Genomic DNA, 20,513 nt, shown 5'->3' on the forward strand with positions numbered 1-20,513 from the left:
GTCCGAGCCTTTGCACATAGTAGTCACTTAATACATATTTACCAAGAAGGAGTTATTGCTGCATTCAAAAGTGAATACCTATTTTTGCTTCAATTCCAGTACCTTGTGAGATGTCAAAGGGAGTTTTCCAAAGCACAAAACCATGAAACAGATGTCCTGAAGTTTAGGAAGACTCTAGGAATTTGACTACCAATGGGCTTCACTTGATGTAATAGGTGTATCTGAAGAACTGCATATCATAAACTTCCTGATAAACCAGAGAATCATAAGCCAAAGGCATTAAGGGATCTCCCTAGTCCAAGGGACCCAATAATGGGTCTTTTCTTAAAAGCAAAATACTACCCTAGAATTTATCTGCTCTATAAATCCCCAAATTTCATATATTGCATCATTATTTACAAAGGGTTCCAGTACCTTCCTTTTGCCTCTAGGAACAGATACAAATTCTGCTGATATTTAAAGTCTTTCACAATCAGGCCCCGGTCTGTCTTTCCAGAATGATTACACATTGGTCTTCGACACACACTCAATGGTCCAGCCAAAGCGACGTACTCATCATTTCTCAGTCACACACAACATTCAGGCTCCTATCTCCTTGCCTTGCCTTTGTATGAGTTGCCTCCCTTGAATGAAATGCTCTCCTTCCTCATCCCCAACTTGTAGAAACTCAATTTAAGCACTGCCTTCTACATAGAACTTTTCCTGGTCCCACCCCTCTGCCCTGAAATTACCTTTTACTTACTTTGATTAATGCTGTATCATTTCACCCATAGAATGAGAGCTACTTGAGGACAATCAATCAACCTGCAAGCATTTATTAAGCACCTACTCTGTCCCACACTGTGCTAGGCACTGAGGATACAAAGACAAAACATGGAACAATCCCCTCACCCTCAAGTAGTTTAAATTCATCCTACTGAGAGAGAGAATGATGCCCATATATCATGCATATACAGAATAAGTGTAAAGAGAATAAATTAAAAAATACAAGGTAGGGGCAGCTAGGTGGCGCAGTGGATAGAGCACCAGCCCTGGATTCAGGAGGACCTGAGTTCAAATCTGCCCTTAGACACTTAACATTTACTAGCTGTGGGACCCTGGGCAAGTCACTTAACCTTCATTGCCTCACCAAAAAACAAAAACAAAAACAAAATACAAGGTAGCCAAGGAGGGAGAACATTAGCAGTCAAGGGATTTAGAAAAGGCACCAGGTAGAGAAGGTGATACTTGAGGATATGATACTTCAAGGAAATTAAGGTAAAGGGTAATGAGGTAGAGGGGAGGATTGAGTAAATTCTAGGTATGAGAAATGGCCAGTACAAAGGCATAGAGACAAGAGGTGGAGTGTCTTGTGTAAGAAAAGAATACAAGTCCAGGGGCAACTAGGTGGTGCAGTAGATAGAGCACCGGCCCTGGAGTCAGGAGTACCTGAGTTCAAATCTGGACTCAAACACTTGACACTTACTAGTTGTGTGACCCTGGGCAAGTCACTTAACCCCAACTGCCTCACCAAAAAAAAAAAAAAGAAAGAATACTAGTCCACTTTGGCTGGATTGTAGAATGTGGGAAAGAAAGTAATGTAAAATAAAAGTTAGATTGGGGTGAAGTTGTAGAGGGCTTTAAAAGCTAAACAGAAATTTATATTTTATCCTAGAAGCAATAGTAATTTTATTGAGTAGGGGGATGACATGATCAGATCTATGCTTAAGAAAAATCTCTCTGGCAACTACGTGAAGGATAGATTGGAGTAGATAGATTGGAAAGACTTGAGGCAGAGAGATCAACCAGGAGGCCACAGTAATAGTCCAGTTAGATGGCGGTGAAGATCTGAAGTAAGGGGAGGACTGTGTGAGTAGAGAGAAGGGATAGGTTATGAGAGATGTCATGAAGCTAGAGATGGCAATATTTGATAACTTATTGTATATGTAGGGTGAGGGAGAGGGAGGAGTTGAGTATAACACAAAGATATGAAACTGGGAAACTGACATGATGATGGTACCCTCCACAGAAATAAAGAAGTTTAATAAACAATTGGTTTGGGAGGAAAAGATTCTGTTTTAGGTGTGTTGAGTTTGGGAGATCTCTGAGACATCTAGCTTGAAATGTCCACTAGGTGTTGTAGTTAGGGTTGCAGAGATCAAGAGAGAGACTAGAATTCCATATATAGCTCTGTGAGTCATCTGCATAGAGATGATAATTAAACTCAAAGCAACTTACAAGGACAGAGACAGAGAAAGACAAAGTACAAAGAGTGGAGACCCAGATAAAGTCCTGGGGAACACTCACAGTTAGAGAGTGTAATATGGATGATGAGCTAGCAAAGGAGACTGAGAAGCAGAGGTTGGACAGGTAGGAGAAAAACCAGGAGAAAGTAAGGTCACAAAAGCCCAGAGAGGAGAAAGTATCCATAGGAGAGAGCCATCAACAGGCAAATTCAGCAGAAAGGTTAAGAAGAATGAGAACTGGGGGCAGGGGAAGACCATCATATTTGGCAATTAAGAAATCAGTTTCAGTTCAGTCATGGGGTCAGAAGCTGAACTGCTAAAGATTGAGGAGTGGCAGGAAAGAAAGTAGAGGCAATTAGTTTAGACAACCTTTTCTAGGAATTTGGTTGAGAAAGGTGGGGAAGATAAAGGATGATGGCTTGAAGAGATCGTAGAGTTCAGCAAAGATTTTTTTGTTTTTGTTTTTTGTATTTTAAAGAATGGGGAAGGGGGCAGCTAGGTGGCACAATGGATAGAGCACTGACCCTGGATTCAGGAGGACCTGAGTTCAAATCCAGCCTCAGACACTTGACACTAGCTGTGTGACCCTGGGCAAGTCACTTAACCCCAATTGCCTCACCGAAAAAAAAAAAGTGAGGCTTTGTGCCTTCCTGAGATAAGAATGGGGAAGACTTCAGGCATATTTGAAAGAAGAGAAGGAACAAGTGTACAGGGAGAGATTGAAAATTAAGGGGCAGGAATAACTGAGGGAACATCTTGCTGAAGAAGATAGGAGGGATAGATGGGATCAAGGGCACATGAATGTTCCCCTCATTATCTGAGACTGGAGGAAATAGAAAAGAATGGAGGTTGGTGTCAAATATTTTGAGATGTAAAAAAAAGAGGGGAACTCATGTCAAATGGTCTACATAGAAAAAGCTTCATAAATGTATGTTGAAGCAAAACCAACCAAACTGAATGTCATGAAACCATTTTAAAAAAGAGAGAGATGATGATGATGTACTTCCATCCATTCTCTGCAGAAGTAGGGGACTCTGGGTGGGGAACTTTATATAAAATATTGCATTTGGTTAAAGAGATGGTTTGTTTTTATGACTTTTTTCTCTTTTATATTTTTTTCCAGGGCAATGAGGGTTAAGTGACTTGCCCAGGGTCACACAGCTAGTAAATGTCAAATATCTGAGGCTGGATTTGAACTCAGGCCCTCCTGAATCCAGGGCCAATGTTCTATCCACTGTGCCACCCAGCTGCCCCCTCTTTTATAATCTTTGTCATAAGGGATGGATCTCTGGAATTAGAAGGCATGATAAAAACAAAAGATCTCAATAAAAATTATAAATAAATAAATGCTTTGGTTGATTGATACTCTGTGTGAGGTATACTGGTACCTGATTTTCTTTAAGCAAGACCATACTTGTACTCACCTAGCACCTTGTACTTTCCCCCTGTGAAGCTCAAAGAAATTTGTTCATTAATTCTTAGAGCTTCAGAGGCAAAGTCAAGGGTCTGATACAAGGCTAATTCGGCTGAAATCCAAGGGCACCACACCTCAAGAACTAGCTAGCATCCCAGCCTCCCTCTCAACCATACCCTCAAGGGATTGTAGGAGGCATACCTGAGATCACATGGAGCTACTAACACTCCAGAAGGGTCTGGAGGTGAAATCAGCCTGAAGCATTAGGGCCTATTCCTGGAATACAGACACCCCCCCACCCCACCCCGAAGCGGAGTTGACTTTCTTGAGACACACTGCCAAGTTTTATAGGAAAACAAAGGGAAACACACACTGACTCTAGTCTCTGTTTCTTGTTATGTTCCTCCTAATTTTCCACCACTCCTCCCCAACTAGACTGAAAGTTCCACAGGGGAAGAGATCCCTACAGCCCACTTCAGAGTATCGAGGGCAGTGTGGTGCACATAGTAGGTTAATAATTGCTCAGTGAGTGAGCAAACCATAGATTAATGTAAGCTTTCTGGAAGAGGAGTTCTGGTGGTAAAGGAGGAGGAAGTTTAGGGGGAGGAGTAGATGTATCAGGATCAAGATTAGTCACAGGGAGGCTAGAAGGGAAGTTGGATGGAGAAATCATAGCATGATACCCCCCCCAAAAAAAAGGAGAACACATAACAGCTTTGCTCAACCCTTCACAGATAGGTTGTGTTTGCTCCCCACCCCTCCCAACCACCACTACCACCCTTAGGGAAATAAAAGAGCAACCCCTGGCTGAACAGAGCCATTGAATTTTAGAATGTTTTGAATTTTAGACCTTAAGGGACCACACCAAGACAAAAACCACAGAAGAGATGGCAGACAGCTGGGATCTGGAAGTCTTGTAAAGGGAAGAAGGGAGATAAAGGGAAGGAGGGGCTAGAACTATATTCATCCATCCATCCATCCATCCCCAAACTGAGTTACACAACTGTTGTCTTTGAGGATTCTGAAACAAGAATGAGGGAGGGAGGGAGTGAAGAATGAGGCACATGGGAAGATTAAATCTACATAGAACAGAGAAATCAAATGGGAGATCTGCAAGTTTAAAAACAAAAAATTAACTAGGTCATTTCCTGTAAGATGTCTGAGGAATGGGAAGGTACCATCTGGCTGGAAATGCACAACAGTGATGCTATTTTGTAAGAGACAACGATGCCAGTGCTCTATGAGAATTAGAGACCGGTCCTTACCCTTCTTCCTCAGTTCAGAAGTCCTAAGAAAAAGAATAAGGTAATGCTGTCCCTTGGAACTAAAAGTAACCCTTTTGACTAACCTTCTACCTCTGCCCTCCAAGCCATTTCCTCAGGAGTGGGGATGGGTTGGCACCAATCTGCACATTCTATGATCTCCTTTGTGAATAACATTGTTTGGAGGTAGCTGTCTGGAATTTAGGGGTGCCCATGTAGACAAAGAGTCTATTACATTAACCTATTAGAGGGCAAGGTACCTATTGAAAAGCAAACTGTGTTGAATGAATGTTAAGCAAGAACTATTCACTTCAGTGACACAGTCACTAAGTGATCCTGATTCTCTGATGAACAATGACTATATTAGTAGGCTCCATTCACCGCTCCCAGAATGAGAGGACATTGGGGGGAAAAGCACAACCCAACCCCAGACCCATCTTTCCAGGACTGCATGTTCTGCTGGGGAAAAAAATTTATTTTAAAAAATGTATGTCAAAATCTCACTGACGATATCACTTGAGAGTGGGCGGCTATAGAGATAAGAGACAAAATTAAAACATGGAATTGCAAAGCCTTAGAACTGGAAGGGGCTTAAGAGATCCTCCAGTTGTAGAATCATAGGCCTCAAGCTAGGAAAGACCTCATAGGCTGAATCCAATCCCCTCATTTTACAGAGAGGAAACTGAGACCAGAGAGGTTACGCACTTTGTCCAGTCACACAGGTAATTAGTGTCAAAGTCAAGATTGGAACTCAGGTACATTGATTCCAGAGTCAGTGTTCTTTCCACCCATAGCACAGTGACTCTTACTCTTTTATTTTACTGATACAGAAGCCAAGGCCTAGAAAGAAGTACCTTTCTCAAGGTTCCATGGTGAGTCAAAGGAATTTGAACCCAGATCTCCTGACTCCCAGGCCTGGCATTCTTGTACCACATAACCATAATTGTTCTTTTTTCTGCCACAGAAAGAGATCTACCTTTGGAAGGAAGAGAAGAGTGCAGAGGGGAAAATCAGGGCCCACAGGCCATTTCTTCTGACATCTCCTCATCCTCCCAAGTCACACTATGACCAAAAATAGGTTTATCCTTCAGAGCCAGTCTTATCTATAGGTATATGATTGTCAGTTCCTCTCTGCATACTTCCCTCCTCCCAACTTCCCACCCAATGCTGATGCCTGCAATTCCCTCGACAGGAGTCAAAGTCGTTCATTGCATGTTGAGAGATTAAAAAGTTTAAAATGGAAATGGCCGGTCTGAATGTCCATAGACTAAAATTCATTCACACTCAAGAAGAGTCAGTTCTCTCAACAAGTATAAATAACTGTCCAATTCTTTCCTGTTTTCACGTGAGGAAGAGAATTAAGACATCTAGAGAGCACTGGGCCCTTGAAATGGAGAGAATGGGAGGAGGAGAAGAGAAAAGCTTCACATACCAAAGACTAACTTTACTATATTTTCAACTATGCAGGGACTATTAGAAACTCTATGAGAAAGAAGTTTTATTCATGTAATTGGCTTGGGCCAAGTCCACATTGCACAATATGTTGATGTAATATTTTGTTCATCACTCTCCACATCATTGTTTTTAAAATTTTTATTCCCCTGTTATTAAGAAAGGAATTACCCAAGGTATGGTCCCCTCCCTCCAAAAGCTTATAACTGAGGTGAGGAGAAGGGCCACACATGCATGAAAAATTAAACAATACAAGACCATCTAAGAGAGCTCAACAGATAGGTTATGGTTAAGTGATAAATAAATAGCATAAGCAATGCAGTGAGGATCTGAATTTTCCATCTATTGGGTTCCCTTAAGACAAGGCAGTCCTATCCTGATGGGACATGGCATGGTTTCCATGAAGTTAGGGCTGTACAAAATGAGACTTTCAATCTCCTTGGCACTGGCTGGAGAAGAAGAAATTGTGATATATAGGGGAGGAGGGAACCTCCCCAGCCTCCCCAGAGCAGGTGAGTATAAGCCATCAAGGAGCAGAACCATCACCACTAACAAACAAAACAAAACAAAAAAAACTCCTACATCCATGAGAAGACATTCTTCAGAAGAAAGGGCAATATCGTGGGCACTTCTCCATAGCTCTCAGCACTTTCCATCCAGAAGAGACACCCCTCCTTTCACAGCCAGCTTCACCTCTACTCTTACCAAGCTTGGCAACAGCTGCCTTTAACACAGAGGACTGTTTATCAACACACATTATGAGGCGTGAAACTTTTTTAAATTTACCTTCCAAACAAGGTATTCCTTGCTGTCTCCAAGACTAGCATACACAGATAATAACCTCTTCCTCCTTTCTTTCTGGAGGGCTGTTAGCTCTGGTGATATAACATGGGCACATACAGTTATCTAACATCCTCTAGGTATGGTGCCTGCCCTCAGGAAACACACAGCCCAAGACATAAACAACACATTTCTCTTCTGGCCAATGCAAAATGCAGGTCCCACCTCAGCAAGGTGTAGCAGAAGGAGAATTTGGAGCGAAAAGACCTGAGTGCAAATCCCAGCTCTGTGATCTTGGACAAGTTATTTTACCTTTCTCTGACTTTATCACCTTATCTATAAAATGAGTGGCTTGAATTAAATTATCCCAAAGCTCCCTTCAAGTTCTAAATCTAAATCACATTTACCATGCTCATGTGATGACAATAATAAAGAATAGTAACTGGCATAATTGGCACTTTAAAATTTATAAAGTGCTTTTACATAGGCAACTCATGGCCATGGTCCCAAAGGCTTTGTATTCACATGGAATGGGTCCAATTTGGGGGGCTAACCTAGAAGATCAATTATCTTTTACTCAATATGCCCTGATCCAGAGTTTACTTTGGGGAAATTTCCATAGATCTGTATCTATATCTATATATCTAAATCTAAATAGATGATGATGATGATAGATAGATAGATAGATAGATAGATAGATAGATAGATAGATAGATAGATGATAGATAGATAGATAGATAGATAGATAGATAGATAGATAGATAGATAGATAGATAGATAGATAGATAGATAGATAGATCTAGGTTTGTATAGATGACAGAGTTCTCAGCTCCTGTATAAGCACTCAAGGTCACAAATGAATATAAGGTAGAGGAAAGCCTTTATTTCATCCAACAAAAAATTTGAAAACTACGCAAGACTCAAAAAAACCTGAAAAGACATAGAAAATTTTAAAAATACTTACATTGCTCCTCAGAAGAGAACTGAACTTTGGGTTGCCAGAAAGGCAATAATCTAAAGTTCTAGTTTGGACTCCCCCTCTAAGACAACTGTTTTGAGGCTGCTGAACAGACAACCTACTTCCCATCAGCTTTGTACTCTCTGAATAAATGGCATCGTGTGTTATTTTCCCTGATATAATGTAGGTTCCTTGAGAGCAAGTACTGTGTCAGCAGGGTGATATGGCACTGCCCCTCTAAAGGGGCTCCTACCTCTGAGTCCATGCACAAGGACTAGGTTCATTCTGAGAAGTCAACCTCCAAAAGGAAGGGTCAGGTTATTTTTCTCAAATTTCCCAGCTCTTTGCACCACCTTCAATAAATAGTCACTTAAAGTTTGTTTGGCTCATATCTAAGGGCTTCCCAAAAGGAATAGTAGAAAGATATATATGACATACAATATAGATCAGGTATAGGACAGCTATTTATTTCCTCCACACATAATAAATGCTTAAAACACAAAAGATTCACAATCCCACATTAACAATTAACATGAGGGGCAGCTAGGTGGCGCAGTGGATAGAGCACCGGTCCTGGAGTCAGGAGTACCTGGGTTCAAATCTGGCCTCAGACACTTAACACTTACTAGCTCTGTGACCCTGGGCAAGTCACTTAACCCCAATTGCCTCACTTAAAAAAAAAAAAACAATTAACATGAAACAGTGACTTATAACTACTCCCTGGAACTAGGTACTCAAAATATTAAAATATGAAGTGCTTCATAGAACTACAAAAAAAGACATTTCACCTTCCACCTTAGCATCTGCACTGTCTGAACAACTCCTTCAAAGTCCATGACTTGGGGGCAGCTAGGTGGCACAGTGGATAAAGCACTGGCCCTGGATTCAGGAGGACCTGAGTTCAAATCTGGCCTCAGACCCTTGACACTTACTAGCTGTGTGACCCTGGGCAAGTCACTTAACCCTCATTGCCCTGCAAAAAAAATATTTTTTTTTAATTAAAAAATAAAAATAAAAAAACAAAGTCCATGACTTCTGGCAAGTCAGACTAAATAAGGCTGGCGTCATCCTCCTATCTATCGGGGTTGTCTTGTCCTCCAAGAAATGTTAATAGTAATAGCTATAGATACAGAACATCCCCTGTAGGACAGACGCCACCAAAGGAATGATCCAGGAATTCCCAAAGCATCAGATTTACAGGGTTGCCTCCAAGGCTAGAAAGGTCCATCTCAGGAAGATAATTCAGTCTGCTGCACTCAGACAAAACCACACAAAGCAGAAGGGGCAGTCAGGGCCTTAAGATCTTGACTCAGCCTCACTGAGATGAACACCTTCCTCCAGCAGCCACCATTTATAGTACCCCTTTCCTACTCTTCCCAGGAACTTCCAGAGAGAAGGCATTAAATGACACAGACTCAGGAAGAGCAGAAGAGGGAGAAAGAGTGAAAGTTGTCCCTTCTTCTAATTGACACAAAATCCTACCCTCTACCACTTTGAAGAAGGAGGGGTATGGTACCAAGGGACCACCCAGGGTTTGCTGTGTCATCCCAAAGGGCCAAGCCCTTCAGTATTGAGCCAGGCTACATGATGCCCAGGAAGTGATCCTGACAGGAGGCTTTCCTGTTTCCTCTCCTTCATACAACAAAGTATTCTACACATGCAAAAGAAAAGATTTCACCCCCATATTAAAGGATGGGCCAGATTTGGTTGGATGGAGTAGAGAATAGAGGGCATTCTGGGTAAGTGAAATAATAGGAAAAGAAAATGGGGAAATTATATAATATATGTAAACAAATCTTTAGTGAGTACTGTATGCGACCATATAATACTATAGGCAAAACCCTACACCAGACTCTAGAGGAAGACAAATGATGAATAAGACAGCAGTCATCAAGTCATTGTTCCTCTCCTCCAATAGTTTACATGGCATAAATTAAATGTAATTAGCATTTATTAAGAGTTTACTATGCACTATGTGCTAATTCCTGATGATTCGAGGACAAAAGGAAAAATAATCCCTGTCCCCTAAGAATTTACATTCCACTCTATGTCACTTCTGCTTTGGCCAAAGGAGAGATTTACTCTAGATTCCTTCTTGGGTCCTCTCAGGAAGAGAGAAGCATACTAATATCTCTCCTCCCGCACATCCCCACACAACACAGTTTGGATCCTTCTCCCATTCCTGTACGTAGTATGGATCCTCAAATGGCTGGGCATCATCTGCTCCATGAATTTTCCATTAAACACTCAAACAGATTGTGATTTCTTGAGGGTCAGAGCTGTTTTTCCTAGCACTTCGGCAAAGTGCCTGGCTCATACAAGGTGCTTAATAAATGCTTGCTGAAGACAATGCCAAAAGCCTTATGGTGGAAAATGCTCTCCACACTCAGAACAAGAACTATGGAGTCTGAATGCAGACTAAAGCATGCTATCTTCACTTTTGTTGTTGCTTTTTTGTTATTGTTCTTGTTGATTTTTTCTTGTTTTTTTCTTTCCTTTTGTTCTGATTAAAATGGAAGTATGTTTAACATGATAGTAATGTATAACCTATATCAAATTGTTTACTGGCTTTGAGAGCGGGGAAGGAAGGGAGGGTGGGAGAAAAATTTGGGTCTCAAAAAATATCTTTCCATGTAATTGAGAGAAATTAAAATTTTTTAAAAAGCAAAAGCAAAAAAAAATGCTTGCTGACTTGATTCAATAAATAGAACAGAATTTGAGAAGGGGGAAATACTAACAACTGGAGGAATCAAGAAAGGCTTCGTTTTGGAGGTGGCACTTAAGATGAACTTCCTGTTAAGGATTCTAAAAGGTGGTAAAGAGGGAGTGCATTCTAGACATACCTACAAAAAAAAGGCAATGGGGAAAGGAGATGGAATATAAAATTCCTGGAATATTAAGCAGGCCCGGTTATCTGGAGAGAAGAATATACTAAGGGAAATAATTCAAAATAGCTCAGAGAAGGTAAGGTAGAGTCAACTATTCTCAGCAATACGGTGATCCAAGACAATCCCAAAGGACTAATGATGAAGGATACTATCCGCTTCCAAAGAAAGAACTGATATTGATGGAACACAAACTGAAGCATACTATTTTTCACTTTCTTTCTTTCATTTTTTTCTTTTATTGAGTTTTCTTATACAAAATTACTAATATGGTCATGTTTTATATATTTGCACAAGTATAACCTATAACTGATTGTTCACTACTTCAGGGAGGGAGAGGGAAGGGAGGCAAGGAGGGATAGAATTTGGAACACAAATTTTTAAATAAAAAATGTTTATTATCCAAAAAAGTCACCATCCTCATAATCAACAGAGATTGTTGAGCATCTGCTATGTGTATTGTAGTCTATGTTGGTCACAAAAGATTCAAAGAGGCATAAGTCAGAGTCCCTGCCTCAAGGAGCTTACAATCTAGTTGGAGAAATTAGGAAGAAAAGAATGTAAAATGGTAAGGATTAAAGTCTATAGACAGAGTAATAAAAGAAGTGGAGTCAAAGAGATCACTGAGAGCTGGGTGGTGAGGTAAGTCAAGTCAAGAAGTATTTATTATACCCTTTCACCTAGCAATACCACTATTGGGTCTTTTTCCCAAAGAGATCATAAAGAAGGGAAAAACCCACATGTATAAAAATATTTATAGCTGCTTTTTTATGGTGGCAAGGAATTGGCAATTGAGGGGCTCCCCATCAATTGGGGAATGGCTGAACAAGTTGTGGTATATGAATGTAATGGAATTCTATTGTGCTGTAAGAAATGATGAGCAGGTGGATTTCAGAGAAACCTGGAAGGACTTGCATGAACTGATGATGAGTGAGATGAGCAGAACCAGGAAAACATTGTACACACTATCGACAACATTGTGTGTTGATCAACTGTAATAGACTTGATTCTTCTCATCAAAATAATGGTCCAAGATAGTTCCAAAGGACTCATGATGGAAAATGCTCTCCAAATCCAGAAAGAAAAAAAAGAACTGTGGAATATGGATGCAGATTGAACCATACTATTTCTGTTGTTTTTGGTGCTGTTGTTTTTCTTTTTTGAGGTTTTTCCTTTTTGCTCTGATTCTTCTCTTATAACATGACTAATGCAGAAATATGTTTAATGTTATTGTACATATATAACCTATATCAGATTACTTGGTGTCTTGGGGAAGGGGGAGGGAGGGGATGGAGGGAGAAAAATTTGAAACTAGAAATCTTATAAAAACAAATGTTGAAAACTATCTCTACATGTAACTGGAAAATAATAAAATACTTTTATAATTAAAAAGAAGTGTTTATTAAGTTTATTAACCTACTGTGTAGCAGAGACTGTGCTAACTTGTGAGGATACCAAAAAAAGGGCAAAGTACAGTCCTTGGTTTTTGGATTTTTTTGGCGAGGCAATGAGGGTTAAGTGACTTGCCCAAGGTCACACAGTGACAAGTGTCTGAAGCTGGATTTGAACTCAAGTCCTCCTGAATCCAGGGCCTGTCCTTTATCCACTGCTCCACCTCGCTGCCCCCTACAGTCCTTGCTCTTAAAGAACTCAATCTAATTGGGGGGTGGGGAGATGACATGCAAACAACTATAAACAAATAAGATAGAGGCAGGATAAATTAGAGGTCATCTCAGAGGGAAGGCACCCACACTACTGAGTGCTAGAAAGGCTTCTTGCAGAAGGTGGATTTTAGCTTGGACCTGAAAGAAGACAGGGAAGGCAGGAGATAGAGATGAGGAAGGCAAACATTCCAGGCATAAGGGACAGCCAATGAAAACACTTAAAGTTGGGAAATGAGTGTCTTTTTCAAAGAACAGCAAGAAGACTGACATCACTAGATTGCAGAATCCATGGTGAATATGAGGTTCAAGACTGGAAAGGTTGGAGCATCTAGGTGGCGCAGTGGATAGAACACCAGCCCTGGAGTCAGGAGTACCTGAGTTCAAATCCAGCCTCAGACACTTAACACTTAGTAGCTCTGTGACGCTGGGCAAGTCACTTAACCCCAATTGCCTCACTAAAAACAAAAACAAAAACAAAAAGACTTAGATAAACAGAGGGGTGGCAGGAATCCCTAGGTGCACAGCAGTAAGAATTGTGGACTTTTAATCTGGACACCCAAGTTCATATCCAAGCACTAATGCTCTATGTGACCACCGAGCCTAAGTTTCCTTATCTATAAAAATAATTATAAAACTCAGCTAACAGTTTGAGAAAATCATTTTGTAAATCTTTATGCACAATGTAAATGAGTAGTTATTATTATAGAAAAGAAAAAAGCATTTTCCCGGGACATGTGGATCAGTTTGGTTTGAAGTAGATGTTTGTGTAGAGAATGACAATAAGAAGAATATCACAAATGACACAGGAGGGGTAAGGCAGAAAGCATGGGTACAGAGAGCAAGAAAAATCTGAAATCTCCAAGTAGAAGAAACTTGGCTTTAAATTCTCATCTCTGCCACTAACTTGTTAAATAGAACTATCCCCCTTGATGGTCCCCCTTTCTCTCTAATCTTCAATCTCTGCCTGCTGCCTCTTTCCCTGCTTTCTGGAAACACGCCCAGATCTCCCCATCTTTAAAAAACTGTCATTTGACCCTACCATCCCCTCAAGCTTTGGTTCTCTACCTCTCCCCTCCCCCCTTTCATAGCCAAAGTCCTCGAAACAGCAGGTTGTAATCACTGACTCCACTTCCTCACCTCCCATCCACTTCTCAGTTTCTTTTAATCTGGCTTCCAATACAACCACTGCATGGAAACCATTTTTTTCAAGGTTGTCATCTCTCTCTTAACTGCAAAATCTGATGGTCTTTTCTTAATCCTTATGCTTCATCTCTCTGCAGAATTTAACACTATTTATGACCCCCCCCCTCCTCCTAAACACATGGTTTTGTCCTCTTGTCCTTGGGTTTGGGAAAGAATGATCTTTCCTGGTTCTCCTACCTGTCTGGTCACTTCCCAGTTTCCTTTAATGAACTATGATCCATGTTCCACCCCGCCCCCATGTCTGAGTATATCCCAGAGCCCTGTCTGGGGTCCTCTTCCCTTCTCTCTCTATACTCCTAGTAATCTCATTAGCTCACATGGGCTCCACTATGATTTTCTATGCCAGTGACTCCCAAATCTACGTATCTAGCTCTCATGTGTCTACTGAGCTGCAATCCTACATCACCAGCTGCCTTCTGCATATCTTCACCCTGATGTCTCATACGAATCTCAAAGCTGCACATGTACAATATGGAATTCAATGCCTTGCCCCTTCAATCCACCCTGCTTCCTAAATCTTCCTAGATTTTCTGTTGAGGGCCCTTTCATCCTTTTAGCCACTCAGAGAGGGCCATCTCCAGGTGTCCTCACCTGTCTTGCCACTGGACTCCAATGACTCTGGAAGAGAGAGTGAAGCTGGCAATTTTATAGAGCACTGCCTCACTTAAATCCAATTCACTTGCAAGTCAAGACATCACCTTCATGATGTCATTGGTCCTCTCGAAGAATGAAGAACAAACAACAGCCACTCGAATTAAAAGTCATCTTTGTCTCAATGTGCACTGGAGTCAAAGGACTTGAATTTAAATCCCACCTTTTTGACCTTGGGCAAGCCACTTAACTTTCCTGTGCCTCAGTTTCTTCATCCATAAAAATGACCTAGTGGAAGTAGATGACCTCTGAGGTCTCCTTAAGCTCTAGATCTATGATTCTTCTCCTTCAAATATACCTTTATCTAATCAGTTGCCGAGCATTGTCAATTTTATAATAGAAATACCCTTCTAATGGGTCACCCTGCTTTAGATCTCTCCTCTTTCTAATCTAGCCTCCACATAACTACCAAATTGAAATTCATAACACACAAGTCTGATACTAACCATGTCATTCCCCTGCTCAAGAAGCTTCTGTGCCTCCCTAGTGCCTCTCTAAGTACCAACTCCCCTCTTTAGTATTTAAAGTCCTTCACAGACAAATTTCATGTGATTTTATCTCATGCACTCCACATTCCAGCCAAGTTGGGGTATTGACTATACCTTGGACTTGCTGCATCTCCCGCCTCAAAACCCCAGTACTAACTGCCCATTACGTCTGGAATGCTCCCTTCTCTTCATCTCTGCCTTTTTGAATCCCTAGCTAGTTTCAACAAAGCTCAATTCAGGTATCACATTCTAGTTAAGGTTTTTTCTGATATTCCAGGGACCCACCCCATACAAGTTGTTAGTGCCCTCCTGACACCCCATCCCTAATTACTTTGTATTAACTTTGTATCAATCAATCAAAAAATATTTATTTAGTACATATTATGTGCCGAGCACTATGCTAGTTCTAGTGGGGATACCAAAAAAAAGTGAAACATCCCCTGCCTTCCAAGAACTTTGCAAGGGAAAATAATACCTCTGTGTGTGTGTGTGTGTGTGTTTGTGTGTGTGTGTGTATACACATATTCTGTAAATTGCCCTGTATCTCATATATATATGGGAAGGCACCAGTACCTGGGAAATTGTTGTTGTTCGTCCTTCATTCTTGAAGAGGACCAATGACATCACAAGGGTGATGTCTTGACTTGCTCATGGAGGCAGAGGTGTGCAGCTCAGGTGATCAGGAAAAGATTCATGTAAAAGGTAACACTTGAGTTGAACCTACAAGCAAACTAACAATTCAAAGAGGCAAAAATAAGGAGGGAGTAGAGCATTCTACACTTGAGGTCCAATCAATGCAAAGGGACAGAGACCAATCATGACTGCTATATTAGTATGAATGAAGGAAAGTAATGTGTGAAAAAGATCAGAAAGGTAGAGTTAGGACCAAGTTGTAAAGGACATTAAGTACCAAACAGAGAAGTTTCTATTTGATCCTGGAGGAAATGGGGAACCACTGGAGTTTGTTGAGTAGGAGAACAAGGTGGTCAGAATTGCACTTTAGGAAAATCCCTTTAGCAACTTTGTGAAGTACAGTTTGGAGACAGGAGAGTCTTGAGGCATGGAGATTAATTGGGAGGCTATTGCAATGGTCCAGAGTGAATGAGGGCCCAAACTGGGGTATTTGGCTGTGTAAATGAAGAAAAGAGGAAAGATGCAACAGATATTCAATCAGTTAACATTTATTAAGCACCTACTATGTACTCAAGTACTGTGCTAGGGGTACAAGGGGGAAAAAGGCAAAAGATAACCCCTGCTCTCAAGGAACTTACAATCTAATGGGGGAGACAACATGGAAACAAATATATACAAAGCAAGCTATATACAGGATTAATAGGAGATAATTAACAGAAGACACTGCAATTAAGTGGGATTAGAGAAGGCTTCCAGTAGAAGAGGGGATTTTAATTAGCATTTAAAGAAAGCCAGTGAAGTCAGTAGTCAAAGCAGAGGAGGGGGAACATTCCAGGCATGGAAGAAAGAGAAGATGCCCACATCTGAGACATGGAATATTTTGTACATGGAACAGCCAGATGGGGGTAGATTTGACAAGTGACTGGATATGGGGAACATGGGGCCCCATGTGAGGGTAAACGAGAGTGAGAAACTGAGGAATAACACCAAGGCTGCAAATCTGGGTGACTGAAAGGATAGGAGCATGTTGGGTAGAAATAGCAACCTTTGAAGAAAGGTGGGCTTGAGGGGGGAAATAATGAGTTCTGATTTTGGACAGAGTGAGTTTGAGATGGCTACAAGAAACAGGTTGGTAAAGAGAGAGACAGAGACAGAGACTTGGGGGGGGGGAGGGAGGGAGGGAAGGAGAAACACCTGAATAGAGGATATTTTAGGCCCATGTGAACTGAAGAGGTTATCAAAATGGAAAGTAGAGAAAAAGGAGATGAAGGCCCTGGACAGAGCCTTGAGGGCCACCTGATCAGGGTAATGATATAAATGATGATCCAGCAAAAGAAAGTGAGAAAGAGTGATCAGAGAGAAAGGGGAATCAAGAGAGAACAGTGTACTCACTAAAACCTTAACAGGAGAGGAAAGGTCAGGAAGGACAATGATGTAGAAGAGCCGTTGGCCGTGACAATTGAAAAATCATTGGTAATTTGGGCATGTTCCCATTGGGTGATTATATATCATTCATATGTTGTATCTCTGTACATACTGTAGGCCCCCAGTGTAATGGAAGCTCCCTGAGGACAGGGATTGGTCAGGTTGTTGCTTTTGTAGCGCTGGTACCTCACACAGGGTCTTATGCATAGCAGGTGCTTAATAAATGCTCTGAATCGAATTATTCTTTTGCCAGGCCCACATTACCCTTTTATGCCTTCATTTTCTTTTTATTTTTAGCTGCAATCTAGACTATTAAAAATATGCAAGGTGGTCCTATATCACACATGTTTTTAAACATTTAAATATAAACCAACACTCTTACCAGTTTGATCTTAGTGGATAGAACTTTTTCTCCCTTTGAACGCTTAGCAAAAGTTCTTCATGAAGAGAGGTAATTCAAAGCACTTTGTAGACATTCATCTGCAAGCATTGCTCTGAGATGATAGCCAGAATTCAAAATATGGGAGAACTGAGGAAAACAAAGGGAAAAGGTCTTTTCCCAGCTTTCTATAGTAAAAAAAAAAAGATGGCTTTAGGAGTCAGTCAACAAATATTTATTAAGTACTTTACCGTGTGCCAGGCAGGCACTATGCTAAGCACTAGGGAAACAAAGCAAGGCAAAACACAGTCTCTGCCTTCAAGTAGTTTACATTCTAATGGGGGAAACAATCACCAAATAACTAGGTACATGCAAGAGATACCAACTAGATGACAGGTAGTCTGAGAGGAGAAGGCACAAGCAGCACATGGAACTGAAACAGAGGTAAAGGAGGAAAGCATTCCAGGTATGGACAATAGATGTTGTAAAGGCTTGGAGGCAATTGATGAATGATCCTGTTCAAGGAGGACTTTACAGCAAGACTGCAAAGGTTGCAAAGAGTTTCAAATACCAAAAAAGTAGTTTATGTTTGATCCCAGAGGTAATAGGTAGAAGTCAGGTAATCTAATTCCCAAGCAGACAGCAGCTCTAGTAAGCATCAAGGATAATAGTAATTAAAATAGTAATAATAATAATAGCTCACGGTTGTATGTGCATATACATACATGTATATATGTACATACATAGACATCCGTGTGTGTGTGTGTGTGTGTGTGTGTTTACTAGATGGAGCACTTTCCTCCCAACAATCTTGAGTACTTAATCCACCCTGTAAAATAGACAGTGAAAGTAGTGCTGTTCCCACCTTACAGGAGAAGGGACTCAAGAAGGGATTTGTGGGGGCAGCTAGGTGGTGCAGTGGATAGAGCACTGGCCCTGTATTCAGGAGGACCTGAGTTCAAATCCAGCCTCAGACACTTGGCATGTACTAGCTGTGTGACCCTGGGTAAATCACTTAACTCTCATTGCCCTACCCAAAAAAGAAAAAGAAAAAAAGAAGGGATTTTCCCAAGTTCACATAGCTCATAAATATCTGGAGCCAAGTTTTAAACCTGGGTCCTCTGACTCCAAGTCTGACGTTCCTTCTACTACATCATTTTGCCTTGGATGGTGAAGGATAGGGGTGAGATTAGGATTAACATTTGTGATATAAAGGGAAACTCCAGACCATTTCATTATTTAGTCTTAAGCAGAAAATAACTTCTCCATCAACTCTGTCTACAATTTCACTTAAGTGAAGGCTTCTGTCAAGAAAATGTGTTTCTGTGACCAACTGCCATTCTTTGTCTATCCATTCAATATAACAAACATTTAAGAACCTTTTTACCATAGGTAAGGTCCTGGGCTAGGGGCTGGGCATATTAAGATGAACACTGACATAATACCTGCCTTTGAGGGACCTATACTATTATATATTTGTACCAATCTGACAGACTTTTTTTTTAAAGTATGCCTTCTTTACTTTAAAAGGCATGGAAACATAGCCCCACCCCACCCCCCAAAAATAGACTTGATGTATATGATGATCGAATTTAGCCAAGGAGACTGAGAAAGAGCACAGACAAACAAGAGAGCAGTGCCACTAAAATCCAGAGAGGGGGGAGTAGTTCGGAGAGGAAACAAGAAATACTAATCATGTGCCACTGCCCCAAAAAAAACTCCAATTAATTTTAAGGCATAGGATCTTCTGGGTGTCGTCAAGTTTCAAACTCAGGGTCTTTCCAAGACATCTAGGTCTTCACCATATTTTAGACAAATCTATTCCCTGCCACCCCCTCTGCCCACAAAAGCTTTTCTGGTCCCAATGATCTATGATTCTATGACCCCAGGGGTCTACCCTAAACCTTCACCAGTCAGACCAGGGGCTGAGTTCTAGAAGACATGAAAAGAGGGGGTTGGACTCATCTCCTCAAAGTGACACATTTGAGAGCCCTTGGCAAAGGTAAAAGTGGAAGGTATTATTATTATTAAACCATTAAAGCTCTGACAGTGACCAGGTAGGGATGGAGCTCCTGACCTCTCCCTTCACAGCAGAAAGGCCACTGGATTTGCCCCATGGTGCTAGGGCCAGTCACGTCTGAGTAAATTCTTCCCCTTGATACAGAACCATATGACCGGGAACTTTCTAAGGGAGAAAAAAAAAAACACACACTGCTTTCTTCCTGGGTCGAGTTGTGCCCTGAAGACAGGTGTGACTCTCAGCCCGGGAGAAGCAGGTGTATCCTACTGGGCCCTAGGCATCTGGCTTTAGCATTCCTTTCCTCAACACCCAGAAACCCCCCCAGGGAATGCAGCCATTTGAAACATCAAAGGACCCTCTCCAGAGCTCAGAGCACAGCCACAAAGAGCTGAGCCAGAGGAACCCGGGGGGGGGGGGGGGGGGGTGGCTGGGGCTGCAGTATTCCCAAGTGTTGAACGGAGTCATCCTCATCCTACAGGGGGATGTAGCATATTTTCCTGGCCAGCGCATCAGGCAGAGAGATACCCTTTTCTGTCATAATACATACACACAAGGGGGCAGAGTTAAGGTTTCTGTGGGAGGCTTAATGTAGTTTTTTTGGCATCAAGTTCTTCGAGTGCGTCTCTCCTTTTCTGCCTGTTTTAAGAAGAGAAATGGAAAAAATAGCTCTGGCTTCACATCACAGCCTCTACCAGAGGCTTAAAAAAAGAGAGAGAAGAAAAAGGGAAAGGGAAGGGAAGAAAAGAAAGCCCTTTACAATTATCCCTAATAACTATAGAGTAAAAATCATCCTCTGTTTCCTCCTGCCAAGACCATGGTTCGCAGATCCCTGAGCACATTAAAGCCTAGATTATCCTTCAGGGATCTTTTCAGAGCCACGATGAAACCAGTGCCCGTCATAAAAATGATTATTTCCCCATCGGATGCTTCCAGCTGCAGAGAGCATTCGGTGAAAATGGCAATGGTGGATTGCACCTGAGCCTGAGCAGGTAAGACTTCAGAGTTCCAGGGAGAAGTTTATTCACTTACCCGTGGACAACCAAATGCATCCTCTTCTTCCTCCTCCTTCTCCTC

This window comes from Dromiciops gliroides, chromosome 2, assembly GCF_019393635.1.
Source record: "Dromiciops gliroides isolate mDroGli1 chromosome 2, mDroGli1.pri, whole genome shotgun sequence".
Classification (NCBI taxonomy): Eukaryota; Metazoa; Chordata; class Mammalia; order Microbiotheria; family Microbiotheriidae; genus Dromiciops; species Dromiciops gliroides.